At 45.6% G+C, this 27,371-nt stretch overlaps 1 pseudogene; it reads left to right on the top strand.

The window, feature by feature from the left end:
- Positions 1–27,371, top strand: part of LOC137524107 (zinc finger protein 850-like) — a 197,625-nt pseudogene that overhangs the window by 25,723 nt on the left and 144,531 nt on the right.

The following is a 27,371-nucleotide window of genomic DNA, read 5'->3' as shown; positions in this document are numbered from 1 at the left end:
GGAGACCGGGGGGGAGTTGCGCCGGCCGGAGCAGGTAATGTAGGGGGGGAGCGGCGGCAGCACCACCACCACCACAGATTGTGAACGGTTTCAGGCTGAAATCGATTCACAATCTGTTTGCAGTAAAGGCAGCCATACGATCCCTCTCTGATCAGATTCGATCAGAGAGGGATCTATCTGTTGGTCGAATCTGATGGCAAATCGACCAGTGTATGGCTACCTTTAGGCATTGTTCCACTCAGCAGGAGATAACCAGAAGACAATGCACCAGAGATAATGATCATTCTCTACAGAAAATAATCTAATTATACATTCTAACAGAAAAATCTAACAGAAGAATCTAACAGAGAATTGTATGGTGTATTCCCAGCATAAAACAAACCCTCTCTCACACACTACAGCTAACCTTCTCACTCACTAGTCACTCACTACACCAGGGCCGGATTTAAGCCTAGGTGACATAGGTCATGGCCTAAGGCGCCACAGGAAGAAGGGCGGTTGGGCAGTGGGCTGGAAATGTGCAGTTTGCTGTTGAATTTTCAATTGCAAGCTTGGTGTGCAGGGAGAGGTCGGGTGAGCGTGTGACCGCAGAACTCTCCTGCTGTTGCCTGTGGCTGGCTGTGTAGTTTTTTTGGCTGCTTGCCAGACCTGGTCTGTGGCTGCCTGCCCTGTTTCATTGTATCGATCCTTCACAATAGCTGTGGGTGGCCGTGGGTAACTGGAACTGGCTGGTCTTGTGGGCAGATAGTAACTCGCCAGATGTTTCCTCCTCCATCCTCCAGTCACGCACCTCTCTACTCAACACCAGTGCTGAAGCTTCCTCTTCCTTTCCTCAGTTGTCAGCTGCCACTGTGCCTTCTCTTTCTGCAGCCGGCATTTCCTATCATGTGATTCGCTGAGAGATGCTGGCAGAAAGAGATGCACAGTGGCAGCTAATGATGCAGGAGGGGAAGAGGAAACTTCGGCGCTGGAGGCAAGCAGAGAGGTGAGTGACTGGCTGCTGTGGAGGGAGCTATACTGAGATGGGGTCGGGACTACCAGGCTACCTAAGCTTCTAGGGAGGGGGGGGGGGGGACATCAGACCATCTATACTACAAGGAGGGGGGATGGAGAAAACACAGATTCCACCTATACTTCAAAGGGGGGTGGGGGGGGGGGAGGGAGCATCTGGCAGCCTATACTACAAAGGGGAGGCGGAAATCATCTGACCACCTATAATACCTGGAGGGGGAAGCATCTGGTCACCTATACTACAAGGAAGGGGGATATCTGGCCATCTATACTAAAGGGGGAGGGGAAACATCTGGCCATATATACTACAATGGAGAGGGAGGAAACATTTGCTCTTCTATACTACGAGGCAGAGGGGAGGGGGGAAACATGACCAGCCCGCCCATGATGCCAGGTGACCCCACTTCCTCAGGCGGTGTCGCGCCCACCCCCTTCTTTCCCATCTGCCACTGGTTTTGGGTGGCCACCTCCTGCAGCAGGACAAAATCACGGGGTCCCCCTCGCCTGTCCTGCTTGTAGTTGACCTCTCCCCCTCGCCTGTCCTGCTTGTAGTTGACCTCAGATCCGCGTGACCCACAGCAGCTCCCATAGCAGCGCATATACCAGAAGGGAGGAGGGACGCTGCAGGACTAGGGGAAGGGGTACCTACCTTGCTAACCTATACTGGGGCAACTACACTACCTATACCAGGGGCAACTATATTAACTACCTATACTGGGGGCAACTATACTAAGTATCAATACTGGGGGCAATTATACCAACTACCTATACTGGGGCAACTATACTTCCCATACTAGGGGCAACTATACTTCCCATACTAGGGGCAACTATACTAGCTACCTATACTGGGGGCAACTATACTAGCTACCTATACTGGGGCAACAATACTGTCTATACTAGCTACCTATACTGGGGCAACTAACTAACTACCTATACTGGGGCAACTACACTACCTATACTGGGGGCAACTATATTAACTACCTATACTGGGGGCAACTATACTAAGTACCAATACTGGGGGCAATTATACCAACTACCTATACTGGGGGCAACTATACTAGCTACCTATACTGGGGGCAACTATACTAGCTACCTATACTTGGGCAACTATACTATCTATACAGGGGCAACTATACTAGCTACCTATACTGGGGGCAACTATACTTGCTACCTATACTGGGGCAACTATACTAACTACTTATACTGGGGCAACTACACTACCTATACTAGAGGCAACTATATTAACTACCTATACTGGGGGCAACTATACTAAGTACCAATACTGGGGGCAATTATACCAACTACCTATACTGGGGGCAACTATACTAGCTACCTATACTGGGGGCAACTATACTAGCTACCTATACTGGGGGCAACTATACTATCTATACTAGCTACCTATACTGGGGCAACTATACTAACTACCTATACTGGGGCAACTACACTACCTATACTGGGGGCAACTATATTAACTACCTATACTGGGGGCAACTATACTAAGTACCAATACTGGGGGCAATTATACCAACTACCTATACTGGGGGCAACTATACTAGCTACCTATACTGGGGGCAACTATACTAGCTACCTATACTTGGGCAACTATACTATCTATACTAGCTACCTATACTCAGGCATATACTAGCTACCTATACTGGGGCAACTATACTAACTACCTATACTGGGGCAACTACACTACCTATACTGGGGGCAACTATATTAACTACCTATACTGGGGGCAACTATACTAACTACCTATACTGGGGGCAACTATACTAAGTACCAATACTGGGGGCAACTATACCAGCTACCTATACTGGGGGCAACTATACTAGCTACCTATACTTGGGCAACTATACTATCTATACTAGCTACCTATACTGGGGCAACTATACTAACTACTTATACTGGGGCCAACTATACTAACTACCTATACTGGGGGGCAACTATAATAACTACCTATACTGGGGAACGACTATACTAACTACCTATACTGGGGCAACTATACTAAGTACCAATACTGGGGGCAATTATACCAACTACCTATACTGGGGGCAACTATACTAGCTACCTATACTGGGGGCAACTATACTAGCTACATATACTTGGGCAACTATACTATCTATACTAGCTACCTATACTCGGGCATATACTAGCTACCTATACTGGGGCCAACTATACTAACTACTTATACTGGGGCCAACTATACTAACTACTTATATTGGGGCCAACTATACTAACTACTTATACTGGGGCCAACTATACTAACTACCTATACGGGGGGCAACTATACTAGCTACCTATACTGGGGGCAACTATACTAGCTACCTATACTTGGGCAAATATACTATCTATACGGGGGCAGCTATACTAGCTACCTATACTGGGGGCAACTATACTAGCTACCTATACTGGGGCAACTACATTACCTATACTGGGGGCAACTATATTAACTACCTATACTGGGGGCAACTATACTAAGTACCAATACTGGGGGCAATTATACCAACTACCTATACTGGGGGCAACTATACTAGCTACCTATACTGGGGGCAACTATACTAAGTACCAATACTGGGGGCAATTATACCAGCTACCTATACTTGGGCAACTATACTATCTATACGGGGGCAACTATACTAGCTACCTATACTGGGGGCAACTATACTAACTACCTATACTGGGGGCAACTATACTAAGTACCAATACTGGGGGCAACTATACCAGCTACCTATACTGGGGGCAACTATACTAGCTACCTATACTTGGGCAACTATACTATCTATACTAGCTACCTATACTGGGGCAACTATACTAACTACTTATACTGGGGCCAACTATACTAACTACTTATACTGGGGCCAACTATACTAACTACTTATACTGTGGCCTACTATACTAACTACCTATACTGGGGGCAACTATAATAACTACCTATACTGGGGGCAACTATAATAACTACCTATACTGGGGGGCAACTATAATAACTACCTATACTGGGGAACGACTATACTAACTACCTATACTGGGGCAACTATACTAAGTACCAATACTGGGGGCAATTATACCAACTACCTATACTGGGAGCAACTATACTAGCTACCTTTACTGGGGGCAACTATACTAGCTACCTATACTTGGGCAACTATACTAACTACTTATACTGGGGCCAACTATACTAACTACTTATACTGGGGGCAACTATACTAGCTACCTATACTTGGGCAACTATACTATCTATACTAGCTACCTATACTCGGGCATATACTAGCTACCTATACTGGGGCAACTATACTAACTACTTATACTGGGGCCAACTATACTAACTACTTATACTGGGGCCAACTATACTAACTACCTATACTGGGGGCAACTATACTAACTACCTATACTGGGAGCAACTATAATAACTACCTATACTGGGGCAACTACACTACCTATACTGGGGGCAACTATAATAACTACCTATACTGGGGGCAACTATACTAAGTACCAATACTGGGGGCAATTATACCAACTACCTATACTGGGGGCAACTATACTAGCTACCTATACTGGGGGCAACTATACTAGCTACCTATACTTGGGCAACTATACTATCTATACGGGGGCAGCTATACTAGCTACCTATACTGGGGGCAACTATACTAGCTACCTATACTGGGGCAACTATATTAACTACCTATACTGGGGCAACTACACTACCTATACTGGGGGCAACTATATTAACTACCTATACTGGGGGCAACTATACTAAGTACCAATACTGGTGGCAATTATACCAACTACCTATACTGGGGGCAACTATACTAGCTACCTATACTGGGGGCAACTATACTAGCTACCTATACTTGGGCAACTATACTATCTATACTAGCTACCTATACTGGGGCAACTATACTAACTACCTATACTGGGGCAACTACACTACCTATACTGGGTGCAACTATATTAACTACCTATACTGGGGGCAACTATACTAAGTACCAATACTGGGGGCAATTATACCAACTACCTATACTGGGGGCAACTATACTAGCTACCTATACTGGGGGCAACTATACTAGCTACCTATACTCGAGCATATACTAGCTACCTATACTGGGGCAACTATACTAACTACTTATACTGGGGCCAACTATACTAACTACTTATACTGGGGGCAACTATACTAACTACCTATACTGGGGGCAACTATACTAACTACTTATACTGGGGCCAACTATACTAACTACCTATACTGGGGGCGACTATACTAACTACTTTATACTGGGGGCGACTATACTAGCTACCTATACTGGGGGCAACTATACTAAGTACCAATACTGGGGGCAACTATACCAGCTACCTATACTAGGGGAAACTATACTAGCTACCTATACTTGGGAAACTATACTATCTATACTAGCTACCTATACTGGGGCAACTATACTAACTACTTATACTGGGGCAACTATGCTAACTACTTATACTGGGGCCAACTATACTAACTACTTATACTGGGGCCAACTATACTAACTACCTATACTGGGGGCAACTATACTAACTACCTATACTGGGGGCAACTATAATAACTACCTATACTGGGGGGCAACTATAATAACTACCTATACTGGGGGGCAACTATAATAACTACCTATACTGGGGGGCAACTATAATAACTACCTATACTGGAGAACGACTATACTAACTACCTATACTGGGGCAACTATACTAAGTACCAATACTGGGGGCAATTATACCAACTACCTATACTGGGGGCAACTATACTAGCTACCTATACTGGGGGCAACTATACTAGCTACCTATACTGGGGGCAACTATACTATCTATACTAGCTACCTATACTCGAGCATATACTAGCTACCAATACTGGGGCCAACTATACTAACTACTTATACTGGGGCCAACTATACTAACTACCTATACTGGGGGAAACTATACTAACTACCTATACTGGGGGCAACTATATTAACTACCTATACTGGGGGCAACTATAATAACTACCTGTACTGGGGGGCAACTATTATAACTACCTATACTGGGGCAACTATACTAGCTACCTATACTCGGGCAAGTATACTAGCTACCTATACTGGGGCAACTATACTAACTACTTATACTGAGGGCAACTATACTAGCTACCTATACTCGGGCAACTATACTAGCTACCTATACTGGGGCAACTATACTAACTACTTATACTGAGGGCAACTATACTAGCTACCTATACTGGGGCAACTATACTAACTACTTATACTGGGGGAAACTATACTAACTACCTATAGTGGGGATGATTATACTAGCTACCTATACTGGGGGCGACTATACTAACTACTTTATACTGGGGGCGACTATACTAGCTACCTATACTGGGGGCGACTATGCTAACTACCTATACAGGGGCAACTATACTAGCTATCTATATGGGGCAACTATACTAGCTACCTATACTGGGGCAACTATACTACCTATACTAGTGGCAACTATACTAGCTACCTATATGGGGCAACTATACTAACTACCTATACTGGGGCAACTATACTACCTATACTGGGGGCAAATATACTACTTACCTTTACTGGGGGCAAATACAGTGTTCTCCCCAGAAGATTTTCAGCCGGGCGGTATGAAAAAGTAGCCAGGTGGGTATGGACACGCTGGGCGCTACCAGGTGGGGTATCTCACCCTCCACCCCAAGTGACAGGCTAGGCTCCATCTACTGGTATATTTTAAAGGGATACTAAACTGAAGAAAAAGATGGCCAGTTACTTACCTGGGGCCTCTAGCCCCCTAAAGTCCTCCTGCTCCTTCACCGCCATTCTACACTGCTCTGTTCCTTAGCTGCGCACCTCCTCGATTGTGCTCCTGTGGCCGGGAATGCACTGCCTATGTGCAGTATCAATTTTTAGTTACCATGCAAGTGCAGAATGCTACTGGTCACGGGAATGTGATGGAGGAGGAGAGTGGCAAGTGGCCGCACATGCAGCGTTCAGAGGGGGACAGCAGAGGAACAAAGCAGCATGGAATGACTGCAAGGGACAAGAACAACTTTAGGGGCTGGAAGAAGCCCCGGGTAAGTAGCTGGCCAATTTCTTTTAATGGTTTTTGTGTCCTTTAAAGTTCTGACTACCCTTCTGCTGATTTGACAATTAAACTAGCGTTTTTTCCTATATACATTGGTGGTCCTAGTGTGGAAAAGAGGATTTCCGGGCCATAGCATGATATTGATAAGCAGGCAGCTTCTCAATATCATGCTATGGCCCTAGATATCACCCCTTACACCACCCATGTACATAGGAAACATGGGGGAAAAAAATCTTGGTAGTTTCATTTTCAAATCTGCAGATTGAACCTGGCTGCTGGTTGTAATGTGACACTGTCAGTCACACTGGATATTGTGAGCTATGTGGTTGTCAAGTGGACAGGGAGTCTCTCACTAATCACTCTGTGCCTCTGTCTGCCATTGCCCTGGGTGAGTCTGTGACCATCTGTACACTGGCTCACTCTCCTCTCTCTCCCTCAAGCTGCAGCTCCCTCACACCAGTGACACTCACTCATCAATCAGGGCCAGGGAAAGCAGTGGCAGGACTGGATAATCATGGGGGTCAAAGGGTCAAGCTGCGTAAAGTTCTAGCTGGTGGGTGCTGAGTTTAATGCCCCCCTCCTCCATTAGCAGAAGCCAGTGAGACTCACATTCACACAAACATGCAGCAGCTGGCAGTGGTACGAATACAACGAGAGGAGGAGGAGGAGAGTGTCTGGCTGGATATTCCACAAAGAACTGAGCCATGCTTCCTCTCCTATCTTCTGAGCTGCGTGTGACGTCACCTGCATTCCCCGCCCATCCACACAACTGCTGGGAGCTGAGGAGGAGGGCGGAGATAGCCTCCCTGACTGACAGCTGCTGGCTGTAATGACACAGACGCCGCTGCTCACTAATGAGCCACACAGAACGTGGATAATTTTACCCGGGCTCTCAGGAAGATCAGCTGGGCGGCCCTCCCGGGTAAAAGGCTCTGGGGAGAACACTGAAATATACTATCTACCTATACTGGGGAAACTATACTGGCTACCTATACAGGGGGCAACAATATCGGCTACCTATACTAGGGGCAACGATACTGGCTACTTGTACTGGGGAAACTATACTGGCTACATATATGGGGGCAACTATACCTGGCTGCCCTACACAGGGGGCACCTATTCCTGGCTACCTACCTACCTATACTGAGGGTGAACATTTTTGAGTGCTGTGCGATCATTCCAAATCAGGGGAAGGCGCATCCGCACAAGTTTACCTCAAGCTGCAAAAAGTCTTGAACCGGCTCTGACTACAAGGAGGGAGGAAGCATCTGCCCATCCACTGTATACTACAAGGGGGAGGGGGAAACATCTGCCCATCCACTGTATACTACAAGGGGAGGGGGAAACATCTGCCCATCCACTGTATACTACAAGGGGGAGGGGGAAACATCTGGCCATTCACTGTATACTAAAAGGGGAGGGGAAAACATCTGGCCTGTTCTACAAGGAGATCTGAGGGGGAAGTGTTCTCCCTAGGCCCCTTAGCTGGGTGCTCCAAGTGACTAATTTTGGTGAGCACTCAGCTGTGCTCACCAGGGAAGGGGGGGGGGGGGGCAACATCTGACCATCTATACTACAGACACTATGTCTAAAAAGACAAACCCTATAGGTATAAATAGGAGGTTAAATAGACTCCAAAATAAAAACACCAAGTGGTGCTAAAAAATGGGTCACCCTGCGGTGCGGGGCCCAAACGGTGTGTACCCTATTAGCGTAGCAGGGGCGCAATCATGCCAATATAGAGGGTCTTTGCTGATCCCCCCCGTTAAAAGAAAGCGGGGTGTAGCTATCTCATAGATGGCTGGTGCTTACACACTGGATATCGCAGTGCAGGATATGGGATATCACCCCTGGCCAACTGTGCATCAATAGTGGCCAGCTTTGACTTAAGCTACTGGGGCTGTGATTGGGGGTTATTTGTATATATTGTGTATAGCATTGTATATATTGTATAGCACCTTCTGAGGAAGCCTGTTAGGGTGAAATATGTTCATATTAGGGTGATTCACATTTGTATAGCACTGTGCACTTTCTACCCTCCATTACTGCCCCACTCTGGGATTGGCAGTGCCGGCAGTACTCTGGGTACCCCGCTGGCCACTATTGATGCACAGTTGGCCAGGGGTGATATCCCATATCCTGCACTGCGATATCCAGTGTGTAAGCACCAGCCATCTATGAGATAGCTACACCCCGCTTTCTTTTAACGGGGGGGATCAGCAAAGACCCTCTATATTGGCATGATTGTGCCCCTGCTACGCTAATAGGGTACACACCGTTTGGGCCCCGCACCGCAGGGTGACCCATTTTTTAGCACCACTTGGTGTTTTTATTTTGGAGTCTATTTAACCTCCTATTTATACCTATAGGGTTTGTCTTTTTAGACATAGTGTCTGATATTTTTACCCTGGTAACCATTCGGCTAGTGTGTCATCTATACTACAAGGAGGGCGGAAGCATCTGGTTATCGATACTGCAAGTGGGGAGGAGCATCCGGCTACCTATACAGCGGGGCGGGAGAGGGGTGGCATCTGGCTACCTATGCTGCAAGGGCGTCTGGCTACATTTATTGCATTGGGGCAGGGAGAGCATTTGGCTACATATACTGAAAGGGGGGGGGGGCAATTTTCTGCCTACCTATACTGAAGGGGAAGGGGTGTTGGAGAAGATGCTGTTGGTCAGGGGGCGGCTGGTGACAGTACAAATCCTGCCCTGCACTACACTACAATCTGCCTCTGCTCTCTCTGTCGCACTACAGCAAACCATCTCTCACTGTCACTAGACTACACTCACATCTGACTTACTACTCTATCACACTAACTTCAGCAAACTCCTCCTCTCTCGCTAGTGTCTCTCACTACAATCTGTCTACTCACTTCTAACTCACTCACTATCTCTCAACTCACCAGATTCTGTCACACAACTCAATCCACACACAACTGATTCTCTGCAGCACAATGCAGCGCACTGTCTCCCTCAATATCCTGCTCAGTGAACCCACAAAATGGCGGACAGTCTCACCTCTCTTATATACAAGAGGGGAGGGATAGCCTGTGATAGGTAGCTAGGATCTGGTTGCTAGGGCCTATAATTGGCCCGGATTGGTAGAGAATCCTGATTGGCCGGTTAATGCTGCTATATTTAATGTAAGCTTTAATTGTGGATGTACGCATAACTTGCACATTTCCGCATGCAATCCGCAGTACACTGATTGGCCTGAAATGACCGTGGTGTTCCATTTTCCACAGTCATTTTGGGAAATTTTAGTCCAATCACAGGACTGGGAAATTCTCTGTAGTTTTGGACCAATCAGAGAGTGCGGAGGCATCCCGCGGGGTTCCCATTGCCACAGAAATATTCTGCATTCTCTGATTGGTCCGATGCTTCTGAGCTCAGTGATTGGCTGACATTTCCGAGTTGCTGTAATGCGGCATTCTGACATTGGGCTCTATTCACAAAACTTCTCATACATGACTTATCACCTCATTTATAAAAATAACCTTTCAGCACATTTACAAGCAAAATAATCACTCAAAGTAAGTTGTTTCTGATGAACTTCATTTCAATATTATTTTTCTTACCTTAATTATATTATATTTTTGCTCTTTGGAAGCCTAAAAATGTAACATAGACGAGGTGGAAACAGGAAAACAGGTGAAAATCCTTTGTGAATTATGCCTATTGTTGCATTTACGTTTTGGAAATCGGCGTCCTGATGGAAATGTCAGACCATCCCCAGTCACAGTTTCCTTATTTGCTTAATTGGGAATAAGAGAGAGAAACATGTACATTACACGGGGCATATGAGTGACACGAGGACACAGCGGTGATGAGAATGTGGAAGTGACACCACATTGCTCTACAAACATAACACAGATCTCTTGCTATAAGTACATATAGGTCTGTTGTCACAGGAGTAACACATTGCTTCCACTGTCTCATCAAGCTCTACATTCACTGCTGCTCAATGTATGGCCAATGCTTTAGGTGTGGGAGGGGTCAGTGACATGCAAATACCTCTGACGTGTATGCAAATGTCATGCAGATTGTATGCAGATAATCAGATTGGTCAGGAAATGCATTAGATTGGCTGAACTCCCAGCTACATAACATTTTCATGCAAGCCAAAGTTGGAGTCATGTGATTGGCCGCCTGTAATGAGCTCCACCTTCTGCAGTTCTCAGTCAGGCTGATAACTTGTGATGGTCATTGGCATGCCAATAACGCTGAGATGGTGCAAACTGTATGCTAATTTTATGCAAAGTTATGCAGCTGCTGCATCTGGTCCATTTCCAGTCTGCACAAACTTTGCCTCAACTTGGAATTATCAGCAGCTCACTGACCATCCCTAATGATAATTGTTCCTCCCCTCAGAATTATCTAACAGGAAGTGATGATGTTTCTCTATTTGCAGCGCATAGTCCCGGCATCAGGAACCTCTCAGAGACTCGACTCTCTGTATCCACAGACTGTACAACGGATGATGATGTCACTGGACAAGAGTCTCCTGCAGATATCCTGGTTACCCCAAATATTCCCTCCAACCCCTCTCACCACCTATCTGACCCTGAGGGACCTCATACCCAGCACAGCTCTCAGTCTGCTGGAGCGTCTCATTCCTGTTCCACACGTGGGAAATGGTTTGTAAAAAAATCAAGTCTTGGCATACACAAGAGAAGTCACACTGGTGAGAAGCCATATTCATGTGCTGAGTGTGGGAAATGTTTTGTGCGGAAATCACACCTTGTCAGACATGAAAGATCTCAAACTGGTGAGAAGCCCTTTTCATGTGCTGAGTGTGGGAAATGTTTTGTACGGAAATCACACCTTGTCAGACATGAAAGATCTCACACTGGTGTGAAGCCCTATTCATGTGCTGAGTGTGGGAAATGTTTTGTACGGAAATCACATCTTGTCATGCATGAGAGATATCACACTGGAGAGAAGCCCTATTCATGTGCTGAGTGTGGGAAATGTTTTGTACGGAAATCACATCTTGTCATGCATGAGAGAACTCACACTGGTGAGAAGCCCTATTCATGTGCTGAGTGTGGGAAATGTTTTTTTCAGAAATCAGACCTTGTCTGTCATAAAAGATTGCACACTGGTGTGAAGCCCTATTCATGTGCCGAGTGTGGGAAATGTTTTGTACGGAAATCACATGTTGTCAGACATGAAAGAACTCACACTGGAGAAAAGCCCTATTCATGTGTTGAGTGTGGGAAATGTTTTGTACGGAAATCAGCTCTTCTCATACATGAGAGATCTCACACTGGTGAGAAGCCCTATTCATGTGCTGAGTGTGGGAAATGTTTTGCCTATAAATCACAGCTCCTCAGTCATGCGAGATCTCACACTGGAGAGCAGCCCTATTCATGTGCTGAGTGTGGGAAATGTTTTGCCTATAAATCACAGCTTCTCAGTCATGAGAGATCTCACACTGGAGAGAAGCCCTATTCATGTGCTGAGTGTGGGAAATGTTTTGGACGGAAATCAACTCTTCTCAGACATGAGAAATCTCACACAGATAAGTAAGAGCCAATAACAGGCTTGTTCAGTTCCGCTTATCCCTCTCTCATCACTGGTGAGAAGCTCTATTACTGCACTGAGTGTGGGAAATGTATTGGTTGTCAGTGTTATTTTCCGAATGTTTCTTATATTTCTTGCTAGACGCACCTGGCAGCATATTATACAGATCCCGGGGCTCTTTCATGCTACTCAGCGCATTGGTTTGTAAAGCAAGTCCCTGAGCTGAGGTGGGATGATGGGATAAACATGGCTCCATATAGTACTAAGCCTAATTAGTAATTGGTTGTGTTCATCTTCTATTTATTACATTGCAAGTGTTCAAGTAAATCTGTAATTAAAAGTAAAGTCAAAGTCAGATCCATACCCCTCTGGATCCTCCACAATCTCCCCACATCCTTTTCCCGACAATCGAGCCAGCGCTGCACCCTCTGGAAGGTCACAGCCGGGCTCCCGTCTATGCAGGCAGGCAAACTGCGCGGGATGCCTTGTGCTTGCACCCTCTGGAAGGTCACAGCCGGGCTCCCATCCATGCAGGCAGGCAAACTGCGTGGGATGCCTTGTGCTTGCACCCTCTGGAAGGTCACAGCCGGGCTCCCATCCATGCAGGCAGGCACACTGCGCGGGATGCCTTGTGCTTGCACCCTCTGGAAGGTCACAGCTGGGCTCCCATCCATGCAGGCAGGCACACTGCGTGGAATGCCTTGTGCTTGCACCCTCTGGAAGGTCACAGCCGGGCTCCCATCCATGCAGGCAGGCAAACTGCGCGGGATGCCTTGTGCTTGCACCCTCTGGAAGGTCACAGCCGGGCTCCCATCCATGCAGGGAGGCACACTGCGCAGGATGCCTTGTGCTTGCACCCTCTGGAAGGTCACAGCTGGGCTCCCATCCATGCAGGCAGGCACACTGCGCGGGATGCCTTGTGCTTGCACCCTCTGGAAGGTCACAGCTGGGCTCCCATCCATGCAGGCAGGCACACTGCGCGGGATGCCTTGTGCTTGCACCCTCTGGAAGGTCACAGCCGGGCTCCCATCCATGCAGGTAGGCACACTGCGCGGGATGCCTTGTGCTTGCACCCTCTGGAAGGTCACAGCCAGACTCCCATCCATGCAGGTAGGCACACTGCACGGGATGCCTTGTGCTTGCAACCTCTGGAAGGTCACAGCTGGGCTCCCATCCATGCAGGCAGGCACACTGCGTGGGAAGCCTTGTGCTTGCATCCTCTGGAAGGTTACAGCCAGGCTATCATCCTTGCAGGCGGGCACGCTGCGCGGAGTTCCTTGTGCTTGCACCCTCTGGAATGTCACAGCCGGGCTCCCGTCTATGCAGGCGGGCACACTGTGCAGGATGCCTTGTGCTTTCACTCTCTGGAAGGTCACAGCTAGGCTCCCATCCATGTAGGGAGGCAGGCACACTGCGCGGGATACCTTGTGCTTGCACCCTCTGGAAGGTCACAGCCGGGCTATCATCCATGCAGGCGGGCACACTGCGCGGGATGCCTTGTGCTTGCATCCTCTGGAAGGTCACAGCCGGGCTCCCTTCCATGCAGGCGGGCACACTGTGCGGGATGCCTTGTGCTTGTACCCTCTGGAAGGTCACAGCTGAGCTCCCATCCATGCAGGCAGGCACACTGTGCGGGATGCCATGTGCTTGTACCCTCTGGAAGGTCACAGCCGGGCTCCCATCCATGCAGGCAGGCACACTGTGCGAGATGCCATGTGCTTGCACCCTCTGTAAGGTCACAGCCAGGCTCCCATCCATGCAGGCGGGCACACTGCACAGGATGCCTTGTGCTTGCTTTGTAGCACAGAATGACTCGGCTAGGCAGATAAAAAGTCGAATTTGTACAGCTCTGTGGAACTGCAAAGGCAAAAGGCATCTTGCATCTACTCTGTGCTAATACACTTGTTCATGGACAGGAGCATGGATAGACACACCCTTCCACAGGTGCTTGTTGGGAAGGTTTGGGGGTCCCAGCATTGGATTGGTGGGGGGGGGGGGGAGAGGTACGGGGATACTCAGATATGTACTCATTGGGGTACTTTTTCCCTTCAGGCTTATTTGAATAAACTTGGTGCTTTATTCTATGCTAATGAGGAAGTATCATGAGTCATATCTTGTATATCCTGCCGTATGCAGCATGTGGGGTGCACGGGGTGCCCCCTACGGCTCAGAATTTCTGAGCATTTTAGGGGCCTGCAGTGGGCCACAGACAATACTTCAGTGGTTGCTAAGAGTTTCAGGAATTGCCATGCAGGATATGAACACATTTGCTTTCCAGGGAGTAGAGCGGGTGAAACGCTCAGTCCGAGGAGATCTTCAGAGATGCCTCCTAAAAACTTACTGGTAGTGATGGCCGAGGATCATATTTTTCCTTGAAAAACTGACCGAGCCCCATAGCCTTTAATAGGCAGGTGAACTTTTACAACTTTCATGGCATCTCTGCAGCCACAATTTCTTTAAAAAAAAAGTGTGGCAAAACCCAGAGAGTGGCTCAAAAATACAGGGTGGGCCATTTATATGGATACACCATAATAAAATGGGAATGGTTGGTGATATTAACTTCCTGTTTGTGGCACATTAGTATATGTGAGGGGGGAAACTTTTCAAGATGGGTGGTGACCATGGCGGCCATTTTGAATCCAACTTTTGTTTTTTTCAATAGGAAGAGGGTCATGTGACACATCAAACCTATTGGGGATTTCACAAGAAAAACAATGGTGTGCTTGGTTTTAACGTAACTTTATTCTTTCATGAGTTATTTACAAGTTTGTAGCCATTGACCTGTCGCCGAGGTTAACACGTGAGGAGCGGATAGAAATTGTGTTGATGTCTGGTGAACGCAGTAACTGGGTCATTGCAGCAGATTTCAATGTAAGACACCCTAGGAGACCACCCATCTCCCATGCTACAGATAGCAAACTGCTTGCTAAGTTTCGTGAAACTGGTTCAGTGTTGGATGTTTGAAATGTGGACACATGAAATCTGTCACTAGTGAAGAAACATCAGTGGCTGTCCTAGCTTCATTCAGCAAGAGCCCACAGCGTAGCACTCGCTGCATGTCACTGGAGAGTGGCATTAATCAAACATCCCTTCGGCAAAAGCATGACAAACAGCATGACGTTTCAGGCGGAGGCCCTTTCTCAAATGCTGAAGCTCCCTTCATTTCATTCCAGCATATAAGGAAAATTAGACAACAATTAGACGGGGTAAGTCTTTGAGGGATCACTTTGTACGGGCTGATGTAGGCCATACAAGAGGTAAGACACAGATGTTTCTAGGCCCCGGAAAAGTTGAGACATACCCATGTTTAAACTGCCAACATTGTAACAGCATAATTAAAGGTCCTGAAGTACATCATCCTAGTTCAGGGGTTCCCATCCCGCTTAAACACTTTGCCACATGTGATACCAAGGGGGTGGTGTATCTCATCAAATGCCCGTGTGGTCTGGCGTATGTTGGCCAAACCACTCGGGATATATAGACGAGGCTCAATGAGCGTAAAAGTAACATACAAAATCCACCAAAAGTAAAAGGAGAAACCCAGACGAAAATGGAATCCCCCTTGGCACGTCACTTCATAGAACTGAGATACAGAGTGACACAGATTAGGTATTAGAGGTGGTGCAGTTTCAGGAAAGGAGGGATCACAGGCATACCCTTCTGAGACGTGAGGCTTATTGGATGGACAGGCTGGGAACTCAGTCACCAGGCAGGTTGAACAAGAATTTCAGCCTTAGATGCTTTTTGTGAACACCTGTTGCTGCTCTTTTCCCTAGTAAGGGTTAAGTAACTTCAAGATTTGTGTCCCTGCCCCCTTGTAATTGATGGGGGCGTGTTGTCTAATTGTCTTTATATGTTGGAATGAAATGAAGGGAGCTTCAGCATTTGAGAAAGGGCCTCCCCCCGAAACGTCATGCTGTTTGTCATGCTTTTGTACTACTGCTACTGACATGCAATAAACATTGGATATACATCTGTGGAGGGTCAAGTCCTAATTGGGCACGTTTCTTGCTTTGGACAATTGAGGAGGAGTGATGGACCTCTAGCCCAGACTGGATTCCCCATTATAACTCATTCATCCCAGAGGCGGGCAGACACACTTTAGATTGCAAAACAAAAACTGGAACAGGACCCTCAGTTTACACAGAAGATTTTGTTCAGTGATGAGGCAAACTTTTATGTGAATGGTGAAGTTAATAAACAAAACCACCGCTATTGGTCTGACACTAACACACATTGGATAGATCCCTCCAAGACTGTTGGAACAAAAAAATTGATGGTATGGTGTGGTATATGGGGTACAAAGATATTGGGGCCATTTTTTATCAATGGAAACCTCAAGGCCACTGGATATGTGAAATTGCTACATGATGATGTGTTTCCCTCTTTATGCACTGAAGCTGGCACATTCCCTGAGTTTTTCCAGCAAGATGGTGCACCACCACATTATGGGTGTCAGGTCTGAGCATTCCTAGATCAGTGTTCTCCCCAGAAATTTTTTCCAGCCGGGTGGCATGAAAAAGTAGCCGAGTGGAGTGAGATGACAGAATGCAGGGCAGGCGCTTCTCTGCTTACAGCAAAGGAGAAGATGAGCCAATGACAGCCAGGTGGTCACTTAAACTAGCCAGGTGGAGCACCCGGCTAAAAGAGCCTGGGGAGAACACTGTAGATGAACAGTTTCCTGGAAAGTGGATTGGTCGTTGTGGGCCAGTTGAATGGCCCCCAAGGTCTCCTGATCTGACCCCCTTAGACTTTTATCTTTGGGGTCATCTGAAGGCAATTGTCTATGCTGTGAAGATATGAGATGTGCAGCACCTGAATCTATGGATACTGGAAGCCTGTGCTAGCATTTCTCCTGCTGTGTTGCTATCAGTGTGTGAGGAGTGGGAGAAGAGGGTACGGATACTGGAAGCCTGTGCTAGCATTTCTCCTGCGATGTTACTATCAGTGTGTGAGGAGTGGGAGAAGAGGGTATGGATACTGGAAGCCTGTGCTAGCATTTCTCCTGCGGTGTTACTATCAGTGTGTGAGGAGTGGGAGAATAGGGTATGGATACTGGAAGACTGTGCGAGCATTTCTCCTGCGGTGTTGCTATCAGTGTGGGAGAAGAGGGTACGGATACTGGAAGACTGTGCTAGCATTTCTCCTGCGGTGTTGCTATCAGTGTGTGAGGAGTGGGAGAAGAGGGTACGGATACTGGAAGCCTGTGCTGGCATTTCTCTTGCGGTGTTACTATCAGTGTGTGAGGAGTGGGAGAAGAGGGTATGGATACTGGAAGACTGTGCTAGCATTTCTCCTGCGGTGTTGCTATCAGTGTGTGAGGAGTGGGAGAAGAGGGTACGGATACTGGAAGCCTGTGCTAGCATTTCTCTTGCGGTGTTACTATCAGTGTGTGAGGAGTGGGAGAAGAGGGTATGGATACTGGAAGACTGTGCTAGCATTTCTCCTGCGGTGTTACTATCAGTGTGTGAGGAGTGGCAGGAGAGGGTATGGATACTGGAAGCCTGTGCTAGTATTTCTCCTGCGGTGTTGCTATCAGTGTGTGAGGAGTGGGAGAAGAGGGTACAGATACTGGAAGCCTGTGCTAGCATTTCTCCTGCTGTGTTGCTATCAGTGTGTGAGGAGTGGGAGAAGAGGGTACGGATACTGGCAGCCTGTGCTAGCATTTCTCCTGCGGTGTTACTATCGGTGTGTGAGGAGTGGGAGAAGAGGGTTGCATTGACAATCCAACACAATGGGCAGCACATTGAACACATTTTACAAGTGGTCAGAAACTTGTAAATAACTCATGAAAGAATAAAGTTACATTAAATCCAAACACACCATTGTTTTTCTTGTGAAATTCCCAATAAGATTGATGTCTCACATGACCCTCTTTCTATTGAAAAAACAAAAGTTGGATTCAAAATGGCCACCATGGTCACCACCCATCTTTTAAAAATAGGGGTTTTAAAAAAATTTATGTTTTTTTATTAATTAAAAACAAATACAAATCGCAGCAGCAATCAAATACTACCAAAAGAAAGCACTATTAGTGAGAAGAAAAAGAGGTAAAATTAATTCGGGTGAGCAATAAATTTCATTCATTTGGACAGAGCAATAAACCGTTAAAGTTGTGAACTGCCGAATTGTAGAATATGGCCTGGTCACTGGGGGGTATAAACCTCTGGTACTCAAGTGGTTAAAGTTCATGGTCAGAGTGTGGGAAAGTGGTTAGCAGTTAATAGCAAAGCCCTCATACATCCTAGAAACACCCAGTAGTCGGGGTATGTTCAGGAGAACAGTGGGGAGAATAGGAATAAAAGACCTTGTAGTTTTGGAGAAAGTAGGTTTTAAAGTTTCGAAAGGAAAAAAAGTATATATGTTAATGTGGTTAAATTACAGATGATGTATAAACCTATCAGTAATGTAAATTTACATATATGAAAAGAAAGAGCAGTGACATCATGACAGGGTTTCCTGGTGGTGATTACGCAGTGAGTACTGACCACCGGGAAACCCTGTGGAAATGTGGCAGCGCTTTGGCCGGGGATCGCTATACATCCGCAATATGGCTGGATAAGGATCTCTCGCAACTTTACCTATTTTTTGGACCATTAAAAAATTTTGTTCAGAATTTGGGAAATGAAAAAGAAATGACTTGGGGTCCCCCCTCTCGAGCCTCTTTAACCCATTTTTAAATACAACAATCTGTACTTAATTGTGGTTTTGAATTGGTGAAGTGGCACACCACTACGAATCTATATAGAATCATCGCCTCCCAATTTATGCAAATTTAGCCTCTTTAACCCCTTGTCCCCCATGCAGGCTGAGATAACCAGAATGCAGAGCCCCGGCCGCATGTGGCTTCGCACCCTGAGCTATGCCAGCCCGCATGGTCCATGGTATAGGGGGGTTCTGGAGGAGAGGGGCGGCTAAGCCTCACCCGGTGCCCTTGTCCAATCCATGGGCTCTTCCTCACCTCCAGTACCCCAGGAGGAATTGGGGCCATCATGGTGGCATCTGGAAGGGGACCCCCTTTTTTGACATCTGCTGCAATAAGCAAAACATGCTTTAAAAAAGCGCACTGAAACTCGCACCAACGCAAGTGGTTTTATCCTGCGCTTTTACACATTTCTGAACGCACCGAATGGGGACGAGGCCTAAAGTATTTTAATGTTCTAAATTAATAATAAATACTTACCTTAAATAAATGTTTCTACACCAATATCCTCCCGTTACCTTGAAGATCTCTGCTGACTGCCGCCACACACGCCGCTCCCCCACACTTCCCTCAGCTGTACTTAGTATAGCTGAGAGCCCCTCCCACCCGACGCTGCATCGCTCACTCCCCCTATCCTCCCGGCCCCCCACACCTAAGACACCAACCCATTCTGGCATCTAGAGCACTTTCTGAAAAATGTTCCTCTTGTTCTCCTTTACATACCCTGAAAATGTGGTGTTTCTCGCACGTCCAGGGGCTTTGCAATTAAACACGGCAGCCATTTATTCTAGGGTTAAATGCGAACGCAAACTTTTGACAGGGAAGCTCGCATTAAATACAAGCGAGCGACAGAAGTTGACCGTGAACTGTTTTTCCAGGGAACTATTCTGCCATTACTACTTACTACTACTTTTCCAGATGAGCACTTGATTCCCTGAAGGACTGAAATCTAAATGGGATTTAAATTTGTTTTCTGGTTTTATCCCGGGAGCAGTATATTTATCCCCTCAGGACTTCATGTAACTCTCAGGGGTGTAAATATACTTACCTCGCCAGGATCGCCTGCTCAGCGTGCTTGTGCATGCATTCTCGTTGCCGCCCCTTAGTACACTGATCAGTGAACGGGAGCACAGTTCCCATTCACCGATCAAAATGCCTGTGGTCAGTGATCTCATTGATGCTGGCGGTCATTGACAAAAGTGAAAGTAGAGCATACAGGCATTACTTCTGTACCACGTGTATTCAGTACATAGGAGGTTTAAATGGGGGGGGGGGGGGGGGGGCTGTAGTGGCCAAATGGTAAAATTGGTAAAATTGTGGCCAAATAGTAAAATTACACCTACATACATCCCAATAAATAAAGATGCATAAAATACCCCATGAATTAACACCTTACCTCCCTTTCCATAGTTACAAAAATAAAGCACTTTTATAAAAATAAAAAATAACATTTACAAAAAAAATAGTTACCTTAGGGACTCGACTGTTTTAATATGTATGTCATGAGGGTTTATTACTGTTATTTTTGTAAATAAGGGCTTGTAATTAGTGACAGACGCAAAACTAGAAAAATACACCTTTTTTTCCAAATAAAATTTTGTTGTAGTATATTCTGATAGGGACATAATTTAAATGGTGTAATAAGCGGGACAAATGGGCAAATAAAATACATGGGTTTTAATTACAGTGGCATATATTATTTTAAAACTCTAATGGTTGAAAACTGAGAAACCATGATTTTTTCTCCAGTTTTTTCTTCTTATTCTCATTAAAATGCATTTAGAATAAAATAATTTTTTAGCAAAGCGTACCACCCAAAAATAGCCTAATTGGTGGCAAAAAAACAAGATATATATCATTTTGTTGCGAAAAGTAGTGATAAAGTTATTGGTGAATGAAAGGGTGGATCGCTGAACTGTGAAAATTGCTCTGGTCCATAAAGGAAAAACCCATTAGTGGTGAACTAATTAAATCTTTTGTGCATCAAGCATCTGAATTTGACCTGCACCACACCGTCTTCTGCATATCTGCAGCTCAGACATGCGATGTATACCCAGTGTGAGAACTTCCCTACAAATATGACTCCTATTCGGGGTCCACCATCTAAGCAGCTTATTTCAGCTCTGTGTAATATGATAATGCTACCCTCAGCCAGCCCCTGTGCTGCCTCCTGCCGGACGGTCTATGTGAGGGATGTAGGTGATACCCTCAGACTGGAACGACTGACTAAGGCTGCTCCCCACACACCTGATCGACTGCTGTACTTATACGCTATACACCGAGCCTCCCTTACTCCGGTACCCCTATCCAAATGTAACAATAACAATACCTTTTTTTATAGCTCCTTTTCTCCCATAAGACTCAAAGCGCTTAGGCTCTCTCAGATTCAGTAATTGGTAGTGAGATGAAGTATTAACACTGAGCATAAAATTATATTTCTGCAATTGCCAAACTGAACAGGTGAGTTTTCAGTCTGAATTTAAACACATCCAGAGATGGAGCTGTCCTGAACTGCTGAGGTAAGGAGTTCCATAATGTAGGAGCAGCATGACAGAAGGTTCTGGCTTGCAGCTTAACTGCCCCAAATGCTTTTTACACATAAAGTGGACCTGTTCTCAGGTTATCACATTTGGCTTGATTCACTAAACCGTGATAACTCAAATATCACACCTTATCAAAGTTAACATGCCTTATCAGAGTAGCATAGTGAGTGCTACGAACTTATGCCTGCTAATTGGCAATGGCACTCCTCCTGCCCTGAGCCCCTGCGGGTTTTAAGTGCTCGCTATGCTACTCTGATAAGGTGTGTTAACGTTGATAAGGTGTGATATCTTTGATAAGGTGTGATATGAGTTATCACGGTTTAGTGAATCAAGCCCATTGGGCACAAGTCATCTATTTCCTCAGTGACTACATGGGCTGCCCCAGAGGTGTGCCTTCTTTATATATTTCCCCAATCCTTTACTGGAAAATTCCTGATACAATTTGCTATAGAGACGCTTCACATAGCTCGCTAACTCCTCACCAAGTGTTGGAGACTTACCACAGCGCCATCGTGCACTGAGTGGGTCAGTACTGTGAATCGGATGCTTCCCCTCCACAAGGCAGTATATCACCGCAGAGGTATCCAATCTAATGTGACCAAATCTGCTCTACCTGGATAAATTCCCCACACACTAAGTTATAATATATCCCCTATACTGAGTACCCATCACTGTTATTAATCTCCAGCTGACGTCCGAGCTCCTTCATATTACTGCTGGTTATTTTGTATCCTCTAAGGCAACTGTTCATGTTTATGGCTGTTTTATAGTATATATATATATAAAAGTAGGCCAAGTGCTTGACGTTTATATGTATCCTGATGTGCCTATTCCAGGCCTCTAATGTATCATCTGACACTTTGTTGTTCTCTCTCACTAATGTGTATTTGCCTTACTTCTCCAATAAACTTGGCTACTTTAAAAAAAAAAAAAAAAAGTTTTATGGTTGTAATTAAGCTTATTTCCTCATGGAAGATGCTCTTATCCTGTTCTTACTACATCATCATGTCTGTTACTCTATGTGAGGTTGTGTTCCCCTTTAGACTGTCATTTGCATTGCCTGGCGGGGGGGTCATCACACTACTATTTAAAGTGGACCTGAACTCAGACCTTCCTCTCTGTTCTAAAGATAAGCAACGGTATAATAACCTTTTAAAGTGACACTGAAGCGAAAAAACAACTTATGATATAATGAATTGTATGTGTAGTACAGATAATGAATAGAACATTAGTAGCAAAGAAAAGAGCTGTTATGTTCAGTTATATAGCATTTATTCCTGTTCACCAAATACAGAGTATGGTTTGCAGAGCTAATGTTCCTTTGACATTCCTTGCAGTAGAAACCTTATCTAAGGTTGTTTGTCACTGTTTCTTTGATGTATAAGCACTTCAGAAAATAGGACTGTCTGTGACACAAGTTGGGTCAGAGAGCTCAGACAAGCTCTTTTTCATAGATAACCACTGAAGTTGTTTAACTCGTCCTGTACTGGAAACAATGTATGACTTGTTACTTTGCTTCTAATATTCTATTTCTTACCTGTAGTACACATATAATTCATTATCTCATAAGTTTATTTTGGCTTCAGATTCACTTTAAAGAAAAACATTTCTTTGTTACAGCTGATACAATTCCTGCGATAAATCTGCAGTGCGTCTACTTCATGCTTTCATGAAAGCAGACATAACGTTAACATCTTTTCACGCTGGTGCGTGACGAGGTAACAGACACTGGTAATATACAACAACAGTATTATGGTTTAGACCGGTCACTACTTGTGCACAAGTAATCTTTCGAGTTACAGAATCGTCAGGCTTAATCGTAGTCAAAAACAGCAGGGTCAATAACGGGTATCAGATGTCAGTCGTGTTTCAAGGATCAGACAGTAGCAAGGTCAGGGGTCAGACCGGGTCGGTAACGTTAATCAGATGACTGCGGTACAGAAGGGTAAAACAGAGGCAAGGTCAGAAAACAGGCTAGAAGTCGGTACACAGATAAGAGAGAAGTCTTGAAAAAGCGGAGGCTGATCCTCCATGAAACGCGTTGTCAGTTTTAATAAAAATATTATAGTCCTACTTGCTTTTATGGTGGCTTTCTGTACCAGACCACCTTTTTCCCCTAACACATAGACGCCGCCCGCAGTGTTACTGTGATGCGAACATGCGTCTTTGTTTCTATAGTTACCTTTCAGGAAGCGCGCGGGAGAGTGACGTCACATCCGCCCCATCCGATCTGGAGAGCCCGTTCCCCGGCTCGGCAGAGAGGGACACACGCTAATCGTGGCCGAGTACGCTGTGCTGGCCAAATTGGAAATAGGTGAGATCTGTCCTGGAAGTGGGTCAATCCATTGTGACTTGAAGGCTTAGAGCGCCCCTCTTCTCTCTTTCATATCGTTTTAGTGGCATTCGGGAGCAGCCTAGCCGCAAGTTGGTGGCCTGATTGCGCCTGGGGTTTTCCACTGCCTCATTTTCTTTCTGGTACACAGATAAATCATACAATAGATGTTTAATTCAATAATATCAGGAGGATATTAGGAATGAATTACAATTACAGCTATCAATACTCAAACCAACAACGACTGACTAACTAGAGTACATATATATGGTGAGTACCACCATATATAATGTAGCTCAAAGGTAGCTAGCTAGGCCAAGAACCAGCAAACTGATTAGTATCAAGGCCAGTGAGCAACTGAAGCTCCTGGTCTTATATACCTGGATGAAATTTCCTGCCTTCACTCCCTCAGATGACGTCAGCTGCCGACGTCACCTAGATCCACCTCCTTGGCCTGTAAAGGCCGCTCTGGCTCGCGCATGTGCTTCTGTCTGATCAGCGCGCGCGGCCTGACTGTCTGCCAGAGGGACGCCGACAGGTGCGGATGGCGTAGCAGCCCGCACGGATGAGCGAGTCCTGCTGGAGACGCCATGACGGACATCGCAGGACCCGCTGTCATCAGGTAAGTTTGTTACATTACCCCCCTCTGAGGAGTGGTCTCCGGACACTCACTAAGTGGTCTATCAGGATTTTTTAAATGAAATTCTTGCACCAACTGATCTGCATGAACCTGATGAGCAGGGATACAGCATCTCTCCTCAGGACCGTATCCCTCCCAGTCTACCAAATATTGTAAGGAATTACGGACCTTCTGAGAATCGAGAATTCTCTTGACTTCATACTCAGTCTCCCCATCAATTTCAACAGGAGGAGGAGGATCTACAGAAGTAAGTATGTTAGCTGCCGGTTTTAAGAGTGAAACATGAAATGATTTAACTCCCTTAATAGATGGTGGCAACATTACCCTGTAGACGGCATTGTTTATTTTCTCTTGAATGGGATATGGACCAATAAATCTTTGTCCTAATTTTGCTGAAGGTTGACGCAAGGGAATATTACGAGTAGAGACCCAAAAAAGATCTCCAGGAGTAAATTTAAATTCAGGTAGCCATTTAGCGTCCGCATATAATTTGTGACGGTTCACGGCATTATTCAAATTTTGTTGAACCTGGGCCCAGATTTGCTGAAAATGAGAATTCCACTCCTCCAATTCTGGAAAAGGAGAAGAGGACGTTGGAAAACAAGTGAACCGAGGGTTCTGACCAGAGACAATCATGAATGGAGACATTTTAGTGGAAGCTCTAGGAAGATTATTAACAGCAAATTCTGCAAAAGGTAAAAACTCCAACCATGACTCTTGACAGTCAGAAACAAAACACCTGAGATATTGCTCTAACGTTTGGTTAGTTCTTTCAGTTAGGCTATTGGTCTCTGGATGAAACCCTGATGAAAAAGACAAAGTGAAACCCAACAGGGAGCTGAAAGCACGCCAAAAACGGGAGACAAACTGGACCCCCCGATCAGACACAATATTCTCAGGTATTCCATGCAACCGAAACACATGAACGATAAACAATTTTGCTTACTCCTTAGCAGACGGTAATCCAGACAGGGGTACGAAGTGTGCCATTTTACTAAAGCGGTCAATGATTACCCAAATCACCCTTTTTCCACCCGAGGGAGGCAAATCCACTATAAAATCCATGGATAAATGAGTCCATCGTTTGGATGGAATGGGTAACAGCATCAGATGACCTCGAAGGGCAGCCCAAGAGACCTTGTTTCTGGCACACCTGGTACAAGCAGCCACAAAAACCTTACAATCCTTGTTTAAAGAAGGCCACCAAACGTGACGAGACAAGAGCTCTAGTGTCTTTGTCTCCCCTGGATGACCAGCTGACTTGGATTCATGAAACTGCTGAAGTGTCTGTAGGCGGAGATGCAATGGTACATAGTCAACATTGGGGGGTTTCTCTGCGGGACTATCCTGCTGAAAGGGTTGCAATGAAACACTCAGGTCAGGAGCTTCCTGAGTGTTGAGTGCTGCCAGGACACAACGTGCAGGGAGAATGGTTTCAGGGTTTACAGATGGAGAAGTTTCCATTTCAAAACTTCGGGACAAAGCATCAGCTTTTACATTTTTGGGCCCAGGTTTATACGTAATAATGAAATTGAATCAATGAAAGAACATGGCCCAGCGGGCCTGTCTTGGATTGAGTCTCTTAGCTCCCTCAATATACTGCAAGTTCTTGTGATCTGTATACACAGTAACAGGATGTAGTGCCCCCACCAACCAGTGCCTCCACCCTTCAAAGGCCATTTTTACCGCTAGTAACTCCCTGTTGCCTATGTCATAGTTACGCTCAGCTGATGAAAATTTTTTAGAAAAAATTCACAAGGGTGCAATCATTCAGGCTAGCCTGAAAATTGTGACAGGACTGCTCCCACTCCAACTTCAGAGGCATCAACCTCAACGAAGAATGGTAACTTCACATTGGGATGTGTAAGAATGGGAGCAGAACAAAATGCAGATTTTAAATCAGAGAATGCTTTGCAAGCCTGAGGTGACCAATGAACAGCATCTTAGTCAGATCAGGAATAGGAGCAACCACAGTGGAGAAGTTTCTGATGAACTTGCGGTAATAATTGGCAAAACCCAAAAATCTCTGAATAGCCTTGAGACCTTTGGGCTGTGGCCAATCTAAAACTGCTGAGAGTTCCTTCTGATCCATGGATAACCCAGTGTCTGAAATTATATACCCTAGAAAAGGTACCTGGGTAACCTCAAACAGACATTTTTCCAACTTAGCAAATAAAGAGTTCTCCCTCAGTATTTGTAAAACACATTTTACATGTTGACGTTGTTCCGACAGGTTACTTAAATAACTCAAAATGTCATCTAAATAGATCACAACAAATTTTCCTAACACATTTCTGAACAGGTCATTTACAAAATCTTGGAAGACAGCAGATGCATTGCAAAGACCAAAAGGCTGTAAAGATCGGTGTAACACAGAGAGGATCTGATTACCGGTGATCTGCAGTATCACTGGGAATACAGATATATACCAGATTATAGATGATGTGCAGTATCACCGATAATCTGATATTCTAGCTAACCTCTGGACACCTGAGTAGAGTGTAGTGTTTGGTGTAACTGTAACAC

The sequence above is a fragment of the Hyperolius riggenbachi genome, chromosome 7 (assembly GCF_040937935.1).
Source record: "Hyperolius riggenbachi isolate aHypRig1 chromosome 7, aHypRig1.pri, whole genome shotgun sequence".
Classification (NCBI taxonomy): Eukaryota; Metazoa; Chordata; class Amphibia; order Anura; family Hyperoliidae; genus Hyperolius; species Hyperolius riggenbachi.
This window is presented reverse-complemented; position numbering and strand designations above follow the sequence as displayed.